The sequence below is a fragment of the Orcinus orca genome, chromosome 2, assembly GCF_937001465.1.
Source record: "Orcinus orca chromosome 2, mOrcOrc1.1, whole genome shotgun sequence".
Classification (NCBI taxonomy): domain Eukaryota; kingdom Metazoa; phylum Chordata; class Mammalia; order Artiodactyla; family Delphinidae; genus Orcinus; species Orcinus orca.
This window is the reverse complement of record NC_064560.1, coordinates 157,980,061-158,001,921: the sequence shown is the minus strand read 5'-3', so window position 1 is coordinate 158,001,921 and position 21,861 is coordinate 157,980,061. Positions and strand designations below refer to the sequence as shown.

General features: G+C 38.9%; 2 protein-coding genes across 4 annotated transcripts in view; one reads left to right on the top strand and one right to left on the bottom strand.

Annotated features, from left to right (window-relative positions):
* Positions 1 to 21,861, top strand: part of CCDC198 (coiled-coil domain containing 198) — a 496,778-nt gene that overhangs the window by 142,538 nt on the left and 332,379 nt on the right. The gene's annotated exons all lie outside the window — the stretch shown is intronic.
* Positions 8,674 to 21,861, bottom strand: part of AP5M1 (adaptor related protein complex 5 subunit mu 1) — a 43,287-nt gene continuing 30,099 nt past the window's right edge. For all 3 annotated transcript variants that reach the window (XM_049706255.1, XM_012536543.3, XM_049706254.1), the window contains one exon: positions 8,674 to 16,842. The gene's annotated coding sequence lies outside the window, so the exon portion shown is untranslated. The remainder of the gene's footprint in view (positions 16,843 to 21,861) is intronic.

The window sequence follows — 21,861 nt, the reverse complement described above, 5'->3', positions numbered from 1 at the left end:
ATAAAAAGAAATAAAAGAAATGGTCATTGGAGAAATGAATCCTATGGGCAGACAGCTCTTAAGATCCATAAATATCTTATTATGCTTGACATCCGTAATACTAGATGAAAGAAAATGCTTTTTCTTTTTACTTTCTTATTGAAGAAAACAATGATATTTTTAAAAAGTTGTATACCATGACAGCTGGCAGAAGACACTCAAAAGTGTGGTCTGTGAGGATTAGCATTACAGTAAACAGTAAATGGGTAATTGAAAGAGTGACTTGTTTGGGTTGTCAAAGGGTTTTGTGAGAGATGTAAGTGCTAATATTAGAGGCACATGGCTAATTCCATATGCCTCCAGAAAAAGGAGACTGCACTTGGGTTTGCTTATTGAAGAAGAAATTATTTTAAACAGTTGTGTCACGCCTCATTTTGTAGTTCATTAAAAAAAAAAAAAAGCTTAGCTTAAAATCGGTGAAGCCTGAGGAATAAAATCTCCATATGAATAAACATTCAAATATGTTTCTTGTCAAGAAACAAGAACCTTCAGTGACCAGGGTCCTGTCTTCTTGCTGTGGAGAGTTTTCCAGGTGTCCAGAGGAGGAGATGTGGCCAAGCTTCAGCTGGACGCAGGTGCAGCCACTCTTCCACGGAGAAGGAACAATGTCCGGAGTTAGCCGACACTGGTTTGTCATACCCCATGGTGACTGCCCGTCGTTTGCCGGCTTTTGTCTATTCTTTGTGTACTGCTTGACTCAGCTTGAGCCAAAGAATCAGCAGCTAAAGCTGGAGCCTACCTTTCTGCAGAGAGCGTAACGTTTGATGTTTCTGGACATTTTTGCAACACATAACCCCTACCCCGAGCTCCTGCTGCCTTACAAGCACTTCTCACATGAAAGTACAAGACTTTAAAACGGTACCTTCCACACACTATACTCCCATTTAGGAGGCAAGCGGACAGTGTTACAGTGTTTTCTGACAGCTGGCTGTCCATCTGGTGTTTGATGTGTGGCAGAAAAGCACGGTGGGGTAATAAGGGAGATGCTGTTTCTCTAGGTGACAACCTGGCGTTCCTGAGAGCAGACTCCCCTGGGCTCCCTGACCTTCTGCACAGCACGCTGCCTCTCCCCACAGGACCCTAGACTGTCTTCTTAGTGCAGTGCAGCTAAGCTCTTTCTATGTGCCTACCTGGCTTTTCATTGATTCACAATTTCTTGATGACAACAAATATTTCAACCACTTTATGATGGTGCTGTCAGCATGAATGCGTTGGTAAAGGTTTTTAACAATTCCATTCTTTTTCAATTTTTATTTATGCCTGAAATTCTCCTTTATTATCATTCGTGAACAGTTTCTGGTCTTTCCATTACATTTACGTTAGACAAAAAGCTATCACCTTGCAAACTGTGTCAGGCCAAAGATAAATTTTTTTAAACTTTGATAATTTTCAGTTTACTATGCTTGAAGTTTATAAATAGTTCAGATATATGAATATACATTGCTATATTATGCATACCCAGTTTAAGAATTGTTCAGAGAGATATCTTCAAAAACAATTACATTTAAAAAACCTGTACTTAGTGTCTACAAAATGTTTTGCCTATGGACTGAGTGGAACATTCACTGCCACGTTCTTGTAACTTTCAGCAACCTTTCTCAGAGCCACCAGCAGAGTTCCCCTTATGTCTTTTTTTTTTTTTCTTTTGATCACACTGTGCCGTATGCAGGATTCCCTGACCAGGGATCCAACCTGCGCCCCCCCTGCAGTGGAAGCTCGGAGTCTTAACTACAGGACCGCCAGGGAAGTCCTAGACTTCACCTTATGTTTTATTGGCCAAAAGAGCATTGCTTGGGCTTCCCTGGTGGCGCAGTGGTTGAGAGTCCGCCTGCCGATGTGGGGGACACGGGTTCGTGCCCCGGTCCGGGAGGATCCCACATGCCGCGGAGCGGCTGGGCCCGTGAGCCATGGCCGCTGAGCCTGCGCGTCCGGAGCCTGTGCTCCGCAACGGGAGAGGCCACAACGGTGAGAGCCCCGCATACCGCAAAAAAAAAAAAAAAAAAAAAAAAAAGAGCATTGCTTGCCCATGCCTAGGCCAAACCTGACAAAAGGATGGTGCCACGATAATTAACTTATATCAATCAAGACTCACCATCTAGGCTTGGAGCTGGTGCTGGCCCCTCCTGAAGGACATGGCTTCCCGAAAGAGGGCAGACACCTGAAAGAAGTCAGAATTCATAGGAAGGAAGAAGGGGTGTAGGAAAAGGGGGGTCCAGAGTAAAGTTGGTAGGCAAGGTCACCTGTACACCCTATGCATAGAGTATAACAGTGTCCACGTCCTTGATTATATTTTAAGTGCAACTGAAATGTTTGTCTGTGATGGCTCCTGTTATATAGTCCCATCTCTTCTCAACTACCAAAATCAATAGTGAATTTATTGTGTATTTCTGTGGGGGGAGGTGAGAGCAGGGGAATGGAACAAAGTCCAATTAAACTCAGTTACTGCTAGTAGCTCCCCCAATATGCGTTCTCTCCTCTGCCTAAGGGCTCATTTGAATTAAGTCTGAGTATTGAAATTACTAGTGTTCAGAAGTATGAATTAGACGGGCTTCCCAGGGAAACTATAACTATTCCTTACTCATGGTTGACCAGCAGGATCCCTGAAGAGTAAAAACAGAGCAAACAAATTGGCATTTAGAATTTAGGGCATTTTGATGAACCACATAGACTCTTTGCCACACATAAATTCTGGGGTGAGGAAGGAAGCCAACATATGAAAAAAGATGAAGAAAACTGGATGGAAGAAAATGGCAATGAATGAAAGGTGGAAGAGAGACAGTAACAGTGCACATATGTGAGAGGGAGGGAAGGAGCTGCGTGCTTTTGTCACTATTATGTTGCTATGGTAATGAAGCAAAATTGGGCTGATGCTGCTCTACTGGTTTTGTTTTGAATGAGAGACCAACTCTGAGCAAGCAGAACGACAAATGAAGTCTTCAGTAAGCCTAAAAGACAGTCTAACTGTATTTCATCTAAAATTTCAATGTAAACTTTATAAGAACTCCTACGTTCCTTTGAAATAATAAAATCTAAAAAGATTCTGAAGACTTACACAGTCATATTAAAGTTTCTTTTTGTGATTTAACAGTGAATGAAAACTTCTCAATTATAAAATACATGTTTGCTGCAGAAAAAAATTTAAATAAACAAAAATAGCAGATGATAAAGAAAAAAGGGCACCTGATCCTGGCTGTTAATGTTTTCATGTGTAGCTCTTCAGTCTTTTCATTTATATGTTTTTACCAATTGGGATTGTACTTTATTTTTGTATGTTGAATATTTAGGTTAATTCTAGTTTTTCACTGTCTTAGCTTGGGCTTCTATAACAAATTACCATAGGGTGGGTGGCTTATATGACAAATATTTATTATTTCTCACAGTTCTGGAGGTTAGGAAGTCCAAGATCAAAGTGTCAGCAAATTCAGTGTCTGGTGAGAGCGGGCAGTGTCTCCTTGGTTTGCAGACAGCCACCTTCTGATTGTATCCTTACGTGGCACAGAGTAGAGAGAAAGAGAGGGCAAGCTCTCTTGCCTCTTCTTATAAGGGCACTACTCCCATTCATGAGAGCCCCATTCTCCTGACCTAATCACCTCCCAAAGGCCCCACTTCCAAATGCTGGGGGTTAGGGCTTCAACATTTGAAGTTTGGAGGAGTACAGATATTATATTATATTTATGTTATAAATAATGTTTCAAGGGAAAAATTTTACATACTTTTTTGTGTATCTCCATAAATTACCTACAGCTACTTGTGGCATATTGTAGACATTCAACAAATAGGAATTATTATTTTCACTAACAACCACACCTAAGTTTAGTGTGGTCAATAATTATTTGTTGACTTATCAACTGGGGTTCCTCTTCGAATACTACAGAAGGTGCCCTGTAGGGATCTTGTTCAAGTGTATGACTGGAGGGATTAGCAAGCCTTCTGCCGGAGGGTCCCACAAGGCGGCATTTACTTCTCCATGACTTTCAAACCTGATGCTTTGCAGAATCTGCAACAACCTATGCAGTCAGCACCTGGACATGCCAACTCACATAACTAAACTCACGGTAGAGATGGCTAAATTAATACCAAAATTTTAATTGGCAACGAGAAATATAACTGCTAGGGAGATGATGCATTTCCATCTGCACAACCAGTATTTTCTCCTTTTATAGTCAAACAACAACTGCCCACCGAAAATCACAAGTTTACTAACAAACAGAATCATATGAGATGTATGTAGCCTTGTTATTCAGAGAGGTCACTCTCTTTCCTGGACATTTCATACAGCCTATCTCCAGTTTTAGTACCATATAATTCACTATATAAGTTTACCCTTTCTAAATACAATTTCCAGATCACCTTGATTGGAATTGTGGGGATTTCTAATTGTGGGGGTTTAAGTCACACACTTATAGACAAAGTCTTGGTTTACTTCTTCAGATGGCTGTTCATTTTATGTGGATATCACTAGTTAACTCTAGGTAACTGGGTAACCTTATTTTTCTTTATCACCATATTCATCAATGGTCCCTGTTGGTTGGGCACTTTGGCAGAGAGAATAAAAAGGTTTTAGTCTATTTATTAAAATGCTTACAGAATAAAAAATTTAAAGGCTATGGATATATCTTGAAATATTTGCTTGACAGATATTTACTGATTACTTAATGAAAAAGAAAATAAATGGAGTAACTCCTCAAGTCCAGGAACTGTGGATTTCTCTAATGACACAGTGAAGCTGCCATTTTATAATTGTGGTAACTTTCACTGGCACTTCCAAATTTCCTAGGAGGAGAGGATTTGGCCAAGAACTCAACCTCACTTTAAAACAACCTGGTTTGGGGCTATGCAGAGGTAGTTGTGGGCCAATAAGCTGAGCATCATCTGAACTAGGGGTTTGGGGGAGGACATATCACGGAGTATGTGAACATTCAGGTCTGAGTCCAAAAGACAATTCAGGATGGTCGTGGTCCATCCTCAAGCTGGTCAGTGTCTTCTATGAGTTTCTTGTGATCCTGTATGAACCTACAATCAGACCAAAAATGATGACCTGTGTGGTCCAGACTGGATAGGGAAGGAAGTAAAGCTGGGAGGAGGATGGTATAATGGGGAGATGGGCAGGGACTGCAGACTGGAGTCCTTGATGAACTTCAAGATTAGGTTAAGTGTGAGTATGAGACTGAGGCTGATGGAGACATGTGAGATGAGAAAAGGCAGTGATGGGAGAATGGAATTTCTGGTGTGGACGAGTTCCAGAATTATAAATTTTCAGGATGTGATCATGAGAATGAGTTCTTACCAGAAGATAATGAATGATGGAAAGAGGGGTGTTGGGGACATTTGCTGCTTTGCACAGCACTCACATTCTTTGGGAAATAATCCATCCAAGTAAATGGTCCTAGTAGAGGCTGCCAATCATGGCAACCTACTCTCTTGACCACAGGGTTGGGTGTATCATGAAAGCCCAGCAGAATTCTTCCACAGGACTTTTCAGTACTTGGTTGGGGAAGTGGATGGAAGACAGGAGAAGAGAGTTCCTCTCTGGGCACTGAGCTGTGAGGATATGATTCTGGAACAGTGCTCCAGGTGACTCCCAAATCGATATCTCTGCCTCTAATCTCTCCTTTGTCCTCTAGAATCCCTAAAAACATCTCCATCTGAATTCCTCATTAACCCAGGGCCTCGACAGAATTCTTCATTTCCCCCCACCCAAACTGATCTCCATCCTGCATTGCTGTCAGTAGCACCAGCCATCCAAGCCAGACATCTGGAAGTCATCCTCAACATCTTCCTCTTCTTCACGCCCAAATGCAAGCAATCCCCAAACCCTGCTAATTTTACTTTATAAAGATTTGCAAATTTCTTCCCTTCTCTCTCTTTCCACTGCTGTGGCCTTAGTACATATCTTTATTACAGGCTCTTAACTAGTCTTCCAGCCACCAGTTTTAACAAACCCCTGTCTATTCTGTCCTATTCCCACCCCTACTCTCATCCTGGCTAGAATGTGCTTTGTCCTTCAGTAGCTCACTCCTGCTCTCTCTGCAGCCCCTTCTCTGGCCACACCCCTGCTCTGCAGCTTGCAGTTGAACAGCTTGCAGTTCCCTGAACCTGCCACTTTCTCTCCCTGCTCCAGGATTTATCTCAAAGCCTGCTCACTTTGCCAAAAATGTCCCTTTTTCCTTCTTTCTTCGTGGCTAACTCCTGTTCATGATTTAAGGGGGGACTTGGGTGTTGCTGCTCCAGGCATCCTTTGGTGACAGTTTTCAACCTTGGCTCCTTGGTTGAGATCTTCCAGACATGCTCTTAGCCACTGTGGCATATGCGAGCAGAGGATTCGCTGCCCTGTGTTGTGAAAACAAATTTGTCTTTCTTCCCCACTAAGCTGCAAGTTCTCTGAGGGAAGAGATTGAGTCTTAGGCAAACTTGTATTCCATTTCCTGTTTGGATTCTGACACATAATAAATTTATCCTTAATAAACACCTATTGAAGAATAGATAAATGAGTGAATGCAGGGAAGATGCTCACTAATTCTAGTTCTCTGATTCTGTGGACCCATTCTCTTCTTGAACAATGATGGTTTTATGAAACATTGCTAGATCGTGTCTCGTCTGAACCCTATATCCTCATTAAAATTTCTTTTGCCATCAAAGCTGGAAAAATAGTCAAATGTCTTTGTCTTTACAGATGAGGAAACTAAGGCACAGAGAGGTTGAATGACACTCAAGGGCACACAGCTAGGGTAGGATCCTGGGCTCCTGTCCTGACTCAGTGTTTTTTTTCCCAGCTACTAGGCTGCCTCCCTCAAGCACTTGTAATTTCAAATACTTTTGATCTTGTTTCTTTGAGGAATGTGTTGAGTGCTTCTAGCCTCAGGAAGTAAACGCTTCCACCTGCAGACAGCTCCCAGGAGATACCTGACTCCTTTCTGAAATGATGTTACTCTGTATTTCAGGGAGGAGGGTTAAACAAAGTGTTTCCAATTCAGCTGCCCCTGGCCTCCTCCAAGCACTTCAAAAATTCTAAGGAAAGTCTGCTTCTTCTTTCTGACTGGAAACGTGAACATGGTCTCTGAGACAGGATCCACTTGGTTGTGTAATGCGCCCCCTGGTAGGTTTCTATAAAAACCATTTACAAGTTAGTCATGAAACTAAAGTATGTGGTGCTGGAGGTGGTGGGATGGGTGTTCAGAAAGTAAAGCAAAGCTGTGAGTTGTTTCTATGATTGCTTCCCACAGTAATTTAGGCTTCTATTCCAGCCAAGCCTAGTTTGAGTCCTTGCTTCTGTTTCCTTCTTTCTTCCATTCTATGACTCTGCCCCCATCTGTTAAAATGATCACTCCTGATTTTTCTTCAGCTTATTTCTCTGATCACTATACTTATTGCTTGTGACATTTAAACATGTTTTAGCAAGTCAGCTTGATGGAGGTTTCCTTTAGTTATGTAACATAAGCCAGTTTAAATATTTGATTTATTTGAATTGCTGAATTCAAAATACTGTTGGGCATTTCACATTAATTTTAAGAAGATGCTTTATAGATGACTAGTCTGTTTGTCAAATTATTGCCTTTTACCATTTCTTAAAAGTTTTCATATTTCTTCTTGTAAGTGTTTGTTAAGGATGGTTACTCACCCAAAGAATAATGGAAAAAAAAAAAAAGCCATAAACCTGAACAGGAAGGGCCAAGCGGATGGTGAAGACCTTCCATCTTACCCAGGCTTCTCTCGGTTCCACTTTGAACCTTAGATAACATGCTGTTTGTATATATGGGTGTGTGTATGTATGTATATGTATACAGATGTATAAATTTAGCCACCATGCATACTTGTTGGGGTGTCAGATCAAAGCACCCTCCAAAACATTCTCTACTAAGGACAGGAACAATTTTGAGCACTGTGGGGGAAATTCCAAGGAAGCCTAATTAAAGTCCTTGCCAGAGCAGATACTGCTTTTTCATGTCAGGTATTTATCACAGAATTTTAGCTTTCTTTTAAAAAAGGGCACTCTAAATATTTACTAATAAAACATTCTGAATCAATTTCTTCCTCTTTAAAAATTCTAGGTGATGAACATGAGGACTGTGATTACACAGTACTGGAGAAGAAATGACTTGGGGATTGATGCACATGAATTCCATGGCGGCTCCACCCGCCAGGTGGAGGTCTGAGCATCTTCACAAATCCATTCTCCCTACCCATCCTTCCTTGCAGCCTCCAAGAATGCCTGCCCAGGCAGCCTCAAGCTTCCGGTAGGGGTTGCTGTTGTCTAATACAAGGCCAATTGTTCTCAATAGAATTTGGTTATCGCTTCAAATCATTGCTAACCTTTGCCCTTTCCCAGGATTTAATCTGTTTAAATTAATATTGGTTATTTGCTCTTGAGTTTACTGTGAATTTAATCTTATATTACTGTTTAGTACATTAAAGTGCTACTTTGGTTGCTACCACTACACTGATTAGCATTAATTTTCCCCAGAATGTGTTCTGAATATCAGTGAACTTGTTCAGGAGAAGGAATGATAATTTTATTATTTTTAAAACAGTGAAATATTTGATTACTTTATAAAATGCATGAAGTAAATTTTGATGAGATCGGTTCTAGAATCAAACTAAGACTTTCAGAAGAATTGAAACACTCGTCTTCACATACAAGTTTTGCCTTTAAAATTTTATTTTCCTGCTGGTAGAGATGCATTATATTTGCATTTTTGAGCCTGAATAATTTTAATTCCATTTTTATTATACAAACCCAAGAGGAACATTTACTTTGTTTTCACTGATTAGTTATACAATTATTCTTTTCAGATACTACATGAACCATGAACCATAATATTATATTCCTTGCTAATACACTTTGGCAAAAGTATTTACATGAAAACACAATACGTAAATGTAATGACTTTCTCAAATGAGCACACTGTTGCCATGAAGCAATCACCTTTATTTTAATACAAGTAAAATTCATTAATTTTTCTCAGTTAGCAAGCCGACTTTTCTAAATGAACTAGTGAAGGAAAAACATTGCCTGTTTTATCCTAACCCAGCTGATTTGCCTTTTATTACCAGATGCCTATTTGGGGAGGAGAAAAAAAAAAAGAAGTCTTTAATTTTAATAAACTTGATGCAATGCTGACTCCTACGGGATTAGGTATGGTTCTGATATACTTAGTTTCTTTTTGGTTAGTTTCAAAGTAAAAGTTAGATTCAAAGCAAAAGGCTTTGAAGCCAAGATACTACCTTCAAGACTCTCAAACGTTGAAAAGAAGAACTTGGAGACCCAAATGAACAAATCCTTTGAATTGCAAAACTTAACTTACACAAAAGAATACTTTATTTTTTCCCTTTCATTAAAATGTTTAAATCCCATCATAAGTCTAATAACCAGATTATGTCATTTGACACAGACAGTTGAGCCTTGTATCTGTAAATACAAATGTAGTTTTTTGGAAAAAAATACAGTTAACTTTGCATTCACATTTATATAGTATAGATTTCAGACTAAGTTAACTGCCCCTTTCTGAAGTAATTTTTTAATTGTAGTGTTGGTTATTCACTTTATGTGTAGAGTAAAAACATATTTTTTTCCACGTTAAGATAAGTTAAAAAAAATGACACTAGCTATGCACATACTGAATAACTCAGGGTATGGGATTTATAAAATCTGTTAGCTATTCCTAATAAAAATGCAAAGACTAAGAATGCTAACGATCTTATATATTTGTGAGGCTCCTGCTCTTAAAATACTTAATATCACTTAATCTAATTCTTGGAATACCTGTTTAGCATTCTTCAGATGGATTGTAAAATGTTAGTTAAATAATATTTCTAAGGGTACAAGGTGAAGACTGAAAATTCCAATTTCTAGTACTGTTTTTCCAAGATAAGGGACAACTAATACAGTCTTTGTCTTGTAGGAAGCTGGAGTCAGATGTTAAAATAAAGTTTACATTAATCCTGAGGAAAATTCACAGTATCTTTCTCTTTCCCTGATATTTCAAATAGCTCTTAAGTTGACAGGGGGGTGGAGTCATTAAAAAAAACAGAAGAATCACAGCAGTAAACTAGGGGTATGTGACATTCTCTAATAAAAGGAACCAGGCTCCTTGGAAAAATGGCTGATTATAGGACTGAGGCAGAGAATATGCAGCATGAATCTCTGTAGTGCCAGAGAGAGAGGAAGTCCTCAAAAAACAAAAAGAAACAAACAAACAAACAAAATGAGGCATGTCAAAGGGAAATAAAAAGCAACCTGAAAAAACTACGAACAGACAAACCTGGAACAATGTGGGCAACAAAATAAATAAGGTAGTATTGGATGTATGACCCATAGTATAAAATAAATAGCCATGAATCCATAATTGAACAAAAAATGAAATATAAAAAATGAAATACTAAAATATTAATATGAAATAGCCCAATTTAAAAGTTTTAAACATTAGCAAGTAGTTAAAACTCTTTTTAAAATACTGTTCAAAGAAAACATATTTGTGAACCAAATTGAGTTGCAGGTCTCCAATTTACAATCTAAGCCACAGTCTTCTATTTGCCCTGGGTTCATTTTTCAAGATTATATAGGGTCATTCATAATTTTCACAGCAAATGTAACCCTAAAGTTTGATGTTGATCTTTGGGGAATAGTAAGCTTGTTAAGATATGAAAAAGGAAATGTGAAAAAATGGGTCTAGAAATCCTTGCCAAGGAGCTACACAGTTTTCTCATATAGAGTTGACCCAACTCCTCAAAACCAACCTGCTTTTCCAAGGTCCTTCTGATCAAAATGGATCCTGTAATATTATCTAGCCTCATAAAGGAGTGGAGAAGCTCCCTCACCATTGATAGGAAAAGATTGATAAGATACATCGTTAGGTGAAAAGCCAAGGTGGAGAACAACATGTCTAATATAACACTTTTTGTGGTAAAGTAGAGGGAAATAGAGATATATTTTTATAGTTGCTTGTATAAACATGAAATAAATCCATAGGTTATGTAAAAATTTCATAACCACTGTGAACCTATGGGGTGGGAACTGGGCAGATGGGACAATCTGAAGAGGAGGCTTTTGTTATATACCTTTTCTTTAGTTATGCTATCACCTTTCTGAAAATTTAAATTTAAAAATATATTCTATTTTAATCACAAATCCATATTCAACTAACTTAAGTTTGAAAAATGTTTTGTTGGTTTATGTACTGGAAGAGTCCAGGGGCAGAGTAAGAGATGGCTGGATAAATCAGAACTTTCTTGTTTTTGTTCTCTAACTCTCAACTCTCAGCTCCTGGGTGTTGGCTGTATTCTCTCTTGCAGCAGATGGCTGACCCTCAAAGTTCAGGAAAAATGGCCACAAGATGCATGAGTCATAGGCTTATATTATCCTGAGACCTTGCCAAAGAGGAAGAGAAAACATCTTTCCTTCTCTGACAGTTAAGTCTAGACTATCTTGGGTCACATATCCTTCTTGACCCCTGAACCAATCATTGTGGTCAGGAGGTAGAATACTCTGATTGGCCAGGCCTAGGGCATATAGGAATGGTGAGGATGCCCTCACTTGTACCACACAGAAAGGGGAGGAATATTCCCCCAAGGCTGGCATGATGGGCAGTGAACACATATCTACTATAGAGCCAAATGTACTTAAAACCAGAACAAACCAAATCCCTAGGCATTTATATCTAGACTTACTGCAGAACTCAGGGATCCACAAGATGCTAGGGACCTGGAAAATGACCATTCATCATATAAAAGTTTGCTCTCCATTTATGTGGGCGTGAAGTTGACATCCTTCTCTAAGACCCTACCTGATTAAAGTTGCTATAACAAACTGGAAAACACATCAAGCCCCTTCCCCTCACACACTGTTTATTCACTCCTGATATAAATAGTTTTAGAGTCTAAACTTAAATGATGAGACAAAGGAAGATGTTTGCCAAAAGAAAGAGTAATGCAAGAAGCTCTGATTTCAGAAATGCTGAATTAATCTTCATAACGCTGCCAAATTTTTAGAAAGTAAAAAACTCAGCTAAGCTCATTAAGAAATCATCTAACATGATGATTGAAGACAAAAGGGTGGATATTCAGTTAGTGAGTTACCCAGCTCATGCATCTTGCAGCTTTTTCAGAACCTTGGGAGAACCCACCTGCTTCAAGAGAGAAAGCTGCTACACTCAAAAATATCTACACACTATGCGTTGTGAGAGGAAGCAGGGTGAACTAAGCCTCTCAAATCCCTTTAAACGTCAGTTTCCTCATCTGCAAAATGGAGATAAATTTGTTTTGCAAAGCTGTTGGGAGTTGTATTTGTGCCCTATTGCTGCTATAACAAATTACTACAAACTTAGTGGCTTCAAACAACACAAACTTATCTATAGTTCTGGCAGTCAGAGTCCGAAATGGGTCAGCAGGGTTGTATTCTTTCTGGAGTCTCTAGAGGGATAATCCTTTTTTTTTTTTTTTTCCTTTTCTAGGTTCTAGAGGCTACCCACATTCCTTAGCTCATGGCCACATCACTCCAACTTCTGCTTCTGTGGTCATATCTTCTTTTCCAATGCTGACCCTCCTGCCTTCCTCTTACAACGATCCTTGTGATTACACTGGCCCACCCAGATAATCCAGGGTAATCTTCCCATATCATGATCCTTAACTCAGTCACATCTGTAAGGTCCTTTTTGCCATATAGGATAACATACTTATAGGATTCAGGGATTAGAACACAGACATCTTTGGAGGTCATTATTCTGCCTGCTACAGGAGTATAAAATGAAACAATATCTGTGACTATTCTTAGCATTGTGCTTGCCACATAGCAGACATTTGACCAATACCTCTTTGCAGTTTGTAAGTTTTAGCAATTCAGATATTTGACTGTGCATCCTGTCCAGCATTAAATTCTTAGATGTTCAGTATCTTTGTGGGGGCAGAATACACAATGCTATGTTCTCATGGATGCCAACCTAATTTGATACATTTATGAGCTCTGTGTACTGACCTTAGAAGATACTTTCTGTCCAAAAGTAAAGGGCAGTCCTTGAATAGAACTATTTTAAATAGTAAATGGTAAACATGCAAGTTCTCTTCAGTTACTCTTTAACCGAAGACCAAATGCCGCACACAAACTGTGGAGAATTTTCAGAGAATACTCAATGTCCTGAAGAATGTTACATCTTGTAAAAGATAGTAAAAGGGTTATTTCATCAAAGTATGTTGTAAGAGGTCAAGATGTAACAATACAGATATTGGTGCCTCAGCAGATCTCCTAATTTGTTAACAGGTTCCCGGGGCATCTCAGCCTCTCTTTTTTGGGGAGGGTCCTGCTGGCCGCAAACTGTACTCAGTGCAGCCCAGTGGCCCTGAATCAGGTTGGTGGATGCTAAATTGTGAGTTTTTCTCTAGGCCCATTATACTCCAAAGACTTCAGTGGCCAAACAAAACTCCCCATCACTTTGAAGAAGGTATGCAATGGCCTTCGAAAGGCTCCCCAAAAGACTCATGAAGCTTAGTTCACATATCTAAAGAAAGGTAAGATGAAGTCTCCACTAATTTTAGTGAAAAAACACCCATGATACCCAGAGGGGCCAATCTTTGCAGTAATGATGCAAGTATTTGGTATGCAAGTATTTGCAGTATTTGGTATGATGGGCCATCCCTAGTATGTGTTCTTTCTGGTTAACAATAGTCTTTGTTTAGTAGTCACTCTCCTATGAGGAAATGCTAATGTAATCCTCACAGTCTTCTGCTGCTGGCTGGGACCTATTATCAATAGGTCATAAATAAACGACTACCACATAGGAAAGACAGTATGATTATATACACTCCTACTACTTCCAATTACAGTTAGAGCAACTATTATAAGGTTGTACTCCTACAGCCACCCTACGGAGAAAATGAGAGGAAAATGTTCCATTAGCTTAATGAAGAGAGCACAGCAGGGGCACAAATTTTCTCACTATTAGCACCTATGGCGCTACATGAGGGAAGCTGGAGATGCAGGGTAACAATTAAACTTTCTGACAATTAGCCCCTACAAAGTGTGTTCCCTGAACCCAAAGGAGACACTTAAAGAATCACATTTACATTTTTCTCACCTCTTATCTATGAAATTTGAGTGAGTCATTTGCTTGTGGAAACAGAGGGAGTCAGGATGAAAGTTTATTTCAGAGTTGACTACAAAGTATTGTTGGCAGGCTTGCTGGAGAACACACATCAGCTGAATGGCATGGTGTGTAAAAGGGAAGGTTAAGAGAGCTTAAAGCCAAGAAATGTTTACACCAACCTAATTAGAGAAAATATGGATTTGTTCAATGTGAGTAATGTAGCTTCCTTGTTACCTCTGCTAAGAAGATGACCACAGGAGGGGAAAAAACTGCTCCACTCAACGAAGCAGAACACTGACCTCGATCACACCGGTCCACTACTGCTATTGCTTCTGATTGCCCCACAGGGTCGCTGCTGAAGAATGTCCAACAGCCCCCATCCATGTTGCAAGGAGGCCTCTCTCAGCAGGACAAAACTGATCTTAGATGAAGGCTAACTCCTCTTCCTAGGAGCTAGCTTTGACCAGAGTATGCCTTTTTCTGTTTTATACCCCACGTCCTGGTCAGCCTCAGTAACTCTGGATCAGGACTGATTCAACCTAGAGCCCTCTCTCCCCACCCTTCCCTGAATTTGACACCTCCAGGAATTGGGCAACTTCTCAGTTTAAACCCTTGAAATACCCTCAGAGGGGTTTCCTGGATTACAAATTTCCAACCTTTGACTTCCAATAATAGTGACTGAGAGAAAGCTGAAAAGAAAAATGTTAAGTTGAATAGCAGACTATGTCTTATTGAGAAACAGTATTGCCTAGGAGACAGTCTTTCAAGCATGATTATCCTTCATGTCTGTGGGGTTTGCCCGTGTTTCAGGAGATAGTCTGCGACTACAGTTAGTCTTTAGGTGTTTGGTGAAATAACCAGTTGTTTTAAAATCATTAATTCGTAACAAGATACTGAGTTGGAGAAGTAGAGTACTTCCCAATTACACCGTCACCAGTCCTTGTGACAAGCGCGGTCACCTCCCTTTCCTGAATCGTGTGGTAGCTACTTTTCACAGCACTTGCTGCTCTCTTCCTGATTACCAGAAGGCTCACTCTTGCCCCCTGCCACCTCCACCCTCAGGTTCTGTGGCCATTGTGCATTATGTTGTAGAAATTACACCACCCTCTGGACCTCTGCATCTTTCTTCCTCCCCCCGCCCTCCTTTTTTAACTCCAGAGAATTTGTCACTACTGACATACTCCATATTTTACTTATCGTTGTGACTTTGTTAACATTTATTAAGTAGCGCCCTGGGGTGTTGGATGGTGAGCCACGAGGTGTTCAACGAAAACCACCAGGGAAAGTGAAATAGAGAAACTTATTACTCATAGGTCCTGGAGGAGGTACATGACACACTAAGAGGGGCCATGAGGAGAGGTCGAGTCAGGGTGCAGGCAGAGAGAGTGTGGCAGGACCCAGGGCACATGCCTTAACAGGGTCCTCGGGTGGAATGCTTTGAGATTCCCAGCTGAAGGCTGAATTGGTCAATTCAAACCCAAAAGAGTACAGTTTTGGTGTAATCTAAGGAGTGCACAAGGAGAGGCCCTGGGAGATGGGGGAGAGTGCTTATCACAATTGGGGGAGTCATATCAGGATCTTGTGATTCTGCGGGTATGGTGTCAGTTCAAGGCCCCTGCAGGCAGTGTGGCCACATAAAATGAATGCCAAGGCAGGAATATGTGTTATAGGGTCGTCTAAACTCTCAACACTTATTTATGTCTTTATTTCCTATCTCTCCTTAATATGGTATAAGCTCCATGAGGGCAGGGGTTTGTTTTATTCATTGCTGAATTCCCAGTGCCTAATATGCCTGAACATAGTAGATGCTCAATAAATAGTTGTTGAATTAAAGAAAAAACTGTAGGCAGAATTTACCAAAGTCTTTGTATATGTGTGTGTGTTTGCGACCCAACCAAGAAAATTCTGTAAGGGAAAGATTTTTATAACTTCACAACTTGCCTTCCTAACTATGAGCCCTACCATCATTTTCATCACCATCACTCTTTCCTATTGCTAATAATTTGTGTCATCCAAATTATTTTCCCCAAATTATGTGGCTACAAACGATAATATTTGGTTTACATAAAATGTGTCTTATATGCATAATAGAAGCATAGCAGGTGACAGAGACTTAGAGATCACCCAGTCATCTTGCCTTGCTCCCACATTTTTCAGATGAGGAAACAGACAGTAAATGATGTAGTCATGATTGCATAGCTACCAGCACTGCCTGGATCTGGGGGCTTTTGTTTTAGTTTTAGGATAGAAAAGTCATGTGACTTTACAAAGGGATTTGAAAACCTGTCCTCATCAGAATAGAAGATCCCCCGTTAAACTCGCAAGCCCTAATTCCCTGTTTGGAATCTGGAGGTAATGATTTATCAGGGTGGACCACGTGAACAGGATGAGTAGGGAATGGTTGACGTGGTGTAATTTGAGAGGTAGGATGGAGGCCCTATAACTCCAAATACAGAACACCCCCAAGGTCAGAAATTGCACCATTGGCCTTTGTGCCAAGCTTTACTCACTCTGCAGTCCTATTTGAAAAGCAAATCTTCTGAATGGTGGAACACACAGGTTCCTAATACTTCAGGGGTACCGTACATCTCTGGATGTTTTCTGCAGTTGGTGTACGTGGCACAAAACAGAGCATGTTTTGCGGGTAGAGAGGAGTAGGCAGTGATGTATCGAGGGCAGGGTGGTCCTCTTCGCATGTACGCAAGAAGGGGATGCATTGTCTGTAGAGAAGCTAAACACAATAACAAAACTGATCAAAAGTTGGTCTGCTTTTTATTGCCATGTGCCAACAATTCTAAATAATGTTAGTGATGAAATAATCCTCCCCCAAACTCTTTTAGTCTAAATTCTAAACAATTGCTGTCGTTATTGTTGAGTTAAAATATATAAAATGAGCACATTTTGATAACTTATCCTTTAATAAACACTGTATCCTACATGTAGATTGATTTGGAGAATTCCCAATTATACTGTTTGCCCCACACATGGACCCGGCTACACCCATTCCTTTCCAGAGTAATAACAATTGAAGATTGTTAAAGCTTGCTTTGAAAGCAGTTTCTCTCTCTAAACTTTGGGGCACTACATAGTCCTGTGTTTAAACAGCTTTTTTTTTTTTTGAAATTAACAATTTAGCACAGTGATTGGAAAGATGAAGAAATAGAACTTGGGTTGCTTCAATTCGGTCTTTCTGGGCAGTTTTTATTATAATAGTGAAACAGTATACTAACTCTGAGGTATAATGTTTCTGTTTGGGAAGTGTAAATTTTGTTTCAAACATCTAATCTTTTACTCAATTAGAATAATACCTTCATTGTTAATCATTTGTTTTAAACTAAAAAATAACAAGAAAATAGAATGTTACATCAGTGGTATGTTTTAGTTGTCTAAATTGTACCTTTTGCATATGTTTTGGTTTTATTAAAACTCACTTATCAGTTACTGCAATGTTATTTTTTGTTACTGTAACAAACTGTTATGTAGGTATAAATTCATCCCCCTTTAAAAATACATCAATGTAATTTAAAAGTAAGTACATTTTAGTTTGTTCTGTGATATTTTATTTTGTATATTTTACTGGCATGATTATTATATATATGGCATATATATACATATATGAGATACACACATATGTACATATATATTCAATAAAAGACAATTTTTATTATCTGCACCCCTTTTCTGGCCATCATTCTTGTTCCTTTCGTATGCTGAAAATAATTTTGTCATATGGAGGTGATAGGTGTTAAAAAATAATCCACTCCATATGTCAAATACTGCAGGTATGCCACCAATATCCACACTGACACTACACTGAGATCTTCTACCAGCATCTCTAGTAGCTAGTTGTAACTTTGCAAATAATACTTTGCATGTTGGTTGTTTTTTCTAGTGATTACTAAGCCAATGGTTTGTATAACAATTTGAGTTCCATTTTTAACTCCATCAAAAGATAAGGATTCTTACTATTGTAATTACTTTGTCTTTACCCGTTAAATTAACATTCAGCTCTTGGGGTTGCTGTGCAACATACGATATGATTTTACCTACTGTTTGTTCAAAGTAGTCTTGTCACAGTAACAGCATGCTAGCTTGAAAAGCCTTATAACAAATAGGTAAATACACGTCTTTTGTGAATTAAAGGGGGTAATTATGTCAGCCTTACTGCATTTGTGGGTGAATAACTAAAAATAATTGAAGTAAAAATGTCAGGAAACATTTAACATTAAATACAAGGAATCAAAAGATTGTCATAAAAATGAGAATGACCTATAAAACACAATTTTTAGTTTTTCTTGAGAGAGTACCCACATTAGAATATGAAAACACATGCACAAATACTCTTTTATTTCCCCTTCATTTTAAGCAGTCTCACTCCTATATATTACAGGTACAATTGCTATAATTTTCCTGTCAAAATAGATCTTTGCTATAAAAGACCCCCAAATGATTATTTTAAAAATTTATCTTTATGCTTTATACAAACAGAACCCAAATAAATCTTGATATTGAAAATATTTTGGCTTGCTAGAAACATGTAGGATTATGCTATACGGGATGTGCTTATTATTGAGATTCATTTAAAAACAAACACACCAGAATTTGCAACTGAGCTTCAAAGTAGTCTTTGGTTAACTACACACTTATTCCATGATTCCGTCTTTGTACCAAATCTTTCTGGGAATTCCTTTTTCTTTGTGAATAGCCTTTAAACCATGTGGCATATTCTTCCAAATATTTGATTTCTTAAATTTAAGCCCCATGACTATAAGATGGTTGATTAAGCTAGATAAAATGGTTTTTTATTTAATACAATGAGGCAATCATAAGATTCATTTTCCTTCTGCAGCTTCTAAATTAGCTTTGAAGGCTTTTGCAAAGAGAAGTCCCCGAAATATCTTTCTTGCTATGATAGCTTCACTAGAATCACCTCTAGAGGAGATTAATCTGAAAGACAACATGTATTTGAATACCTGGAACTGGTGGGGTTGTTGATGATGTGAGTCCCATTTTTAAAAGAGAGGCAAATGGATTCTAATGGTTTTTGATGTAAAGCAGTGATGGTGGCATAACTAAGTTAGCTGTGTTTGAACAAGAGTGAAATACTTCAAGTTAGAAGTCACCAGGAAACTGACATAATCAGTTTCAGAATCATATTAAATTTTCTCTGATCTTTTTCTCTTAAATTTTGCCTAGAACATTATCAGTGGTGGATCAATGACACCCTTTTGCATATGTAATTATTCTCAACCTCATTCCAAAAATGATTTGAGGAAATTAAAAATAAAGGATATAATAGTATAATATTAATAAAGTTCAATGTAATAGGATAGAGTAGTACAATAGGATACAGTAAGATAAAAAGATAGAGAAATTGAGGCAAAGGAAAGTAAAGTTAGAATAGTAAAATGATTCAATACAAAGACGACAAAAAATATATATGAAAAACTCTGCACATCTTTAATAAAGGTCAAAATTTCAGCTCTCAGCTTCCTCGTGACCAGAGAGGAAAATGATCTGTTACAAGAATATATGTGTGTGAATGAGTTCATTCTCTTTCTCTTCTCTCTCCCCACCCTGTCCCCACCCCCGTGTGGTGTGTGTGCATGTTTAAGGAAAAGCAGTGGGGCTGGTTAGCTTAACTAGATGGAAATCTAAACCTAACTTTGCCATTAACACAAACTTTAAATTTGTCTGTCCTGCAGTAAATGTGGAGATTTAATATTTTGCTTTTCCCTATTTTGCTAGCACATTACAAAAAAGAAAATACTTGGGATGTAAATAATAGTGACCTACTTCCAGTTCATAAGTCATTAATAGAAACAGCTATCATTATTTGAGGGCGAGTCAAGGGGAATGTGTGCCATCACCCGTGTACCATTCACTTTATATGTGCTGTGTCATTTCATTCGTACACCAATCTTATGAAGATTCCTATTTTACAAATGAGGACGCTGGGTCCAAGGTTTCCTTAAACAGAGATGGCATTTGAACTGTGTCTGCCTAACCTGAAAGTCACACTATATTCTCCACTGACCACACTGCTTACTAACCCCTCCAAGGGCTTTACTGGAAAACTATGTTAAGTAGCACAATGAAGACTCATCCTGATTTCAGATTCCCTGAGCGTCAATCTTTCATTTTCAAAAAGGCTCAAGGTAACTTTTGTGTACCCATCTGAGCTTCAACTTTTCTGTTGCCAAATACTACCTGAACTATTATTTACTCTATATTTTGCTTTATATGTATTCATTTAAAATTTATCAATAGAGGAAAATTTATACTATTAAAAATGTACAAACAGCATGTTTGCTAGAAATAGAAACATAAAGAGAAATAACTATTAATAGCTGTGAGTTTATGTGGCCTCTAGGAAGCTCTCAGGCACCATCAACTGGGCATCCCAAGGGAAGCCTCTGGTGCAGGACTGGGAAGTTAGGAAGCTCCTCCCTCCCTGGGTGTGGGGAGTGGTCCTCAACACGAGTTTCCTGAGGGTCACACACAGGCCTCGATGGTTTTATCATGCCATTCACTTTTCCACTTTCAGATATCAGACAGTCTTCGCGTTGTGGTAGGGACTCAGGCCTAGAGAAGATGAAGGAATATGTCCACTGCTATTAGAAATCTGTAGCTGCAGCTCAGAGTACTTTATTCAATAGAGCTAATTTGGGCAAAAGTGCTGGTAGAATAAAAAAACAAAATGTTCCTATTCTGTTAAAAGAGAACAAATTATTTTCAACTCTTTTTAGCATTACTAAGATTTAAGTGCCCTGATCCAAAACTTCAGATTTCTAGGAAGCTAAATTTGACGATTCAAATGTTTCATTAAATCAATAAATCAAGCAATCTGCCTTTTTTTTTTTGCGGGGGGCGGGGCTCGCGGGGTTCGCGGGCCTCTCACTGCTGTGGCCTCTCTCGTTGCGGAGCACAGGCTCCGGACGCGCAGGCTCAGCGGCCATGGCTCACGGGCCCAGCCGCTCCGCGGCATGTGGGATCTTCCCAGACCGGGGCACGAACCCGTGTCCCCTGCCTTGGCAGGCGGACTCTCAACCACTGCGCCACCAGGGAAGCCCAAGCAATCTACCATTTAAAAAAATTATGTTGTCAATTAAATAACTTTTTTCTATTATTTTTAAGAAAAAAATTTCAAGAAAATTCAGGAGATAAGAGTTGGTACTTAAAGCATTTCTTTCTTTCAGATTGTAAATCCTGGGAAAGCAAGCACTTTGTTTAATCTTTACCTTTAATCTTTACATTTTTTTCCCTAGAGTCTAGTACCATATATTACATAATAAATAATGTGTCGGAATGTTCTGAATGTATTTATTTCCTTACCAGGTTTAATCAGTTGTTCATCTTATGAAGAAATGATTCCCACACGTAGCAATTAGTTATGAATGGTACAGACTTAATCTTGGACATTATAAAGAAAAGCCTTCCAGAAGTTAATTGAGCTCTGTTAATAGTTTGTGGGTTATTACTGCATTTGTTCAATGTTCCTGTGGATGAATTTTATTTTCGCTCAATCCCACTTTTGGCAGAATATGACTGTTAGGTCACCTTATGGTATGTGAGTTTTGCGTAAATGTCTTTCCATGAATAATGATGAATTGTTAAACTGTAGCAAACTTTATATAAACACTTAAACCCACTCAGTTCTACGGCCATTTTATTAACTCCCAAAGACCCATTCAAGCAATGGAGTAGGCATTCCTGCAATACAATATACAGCCGAACATTCAAAACCAAG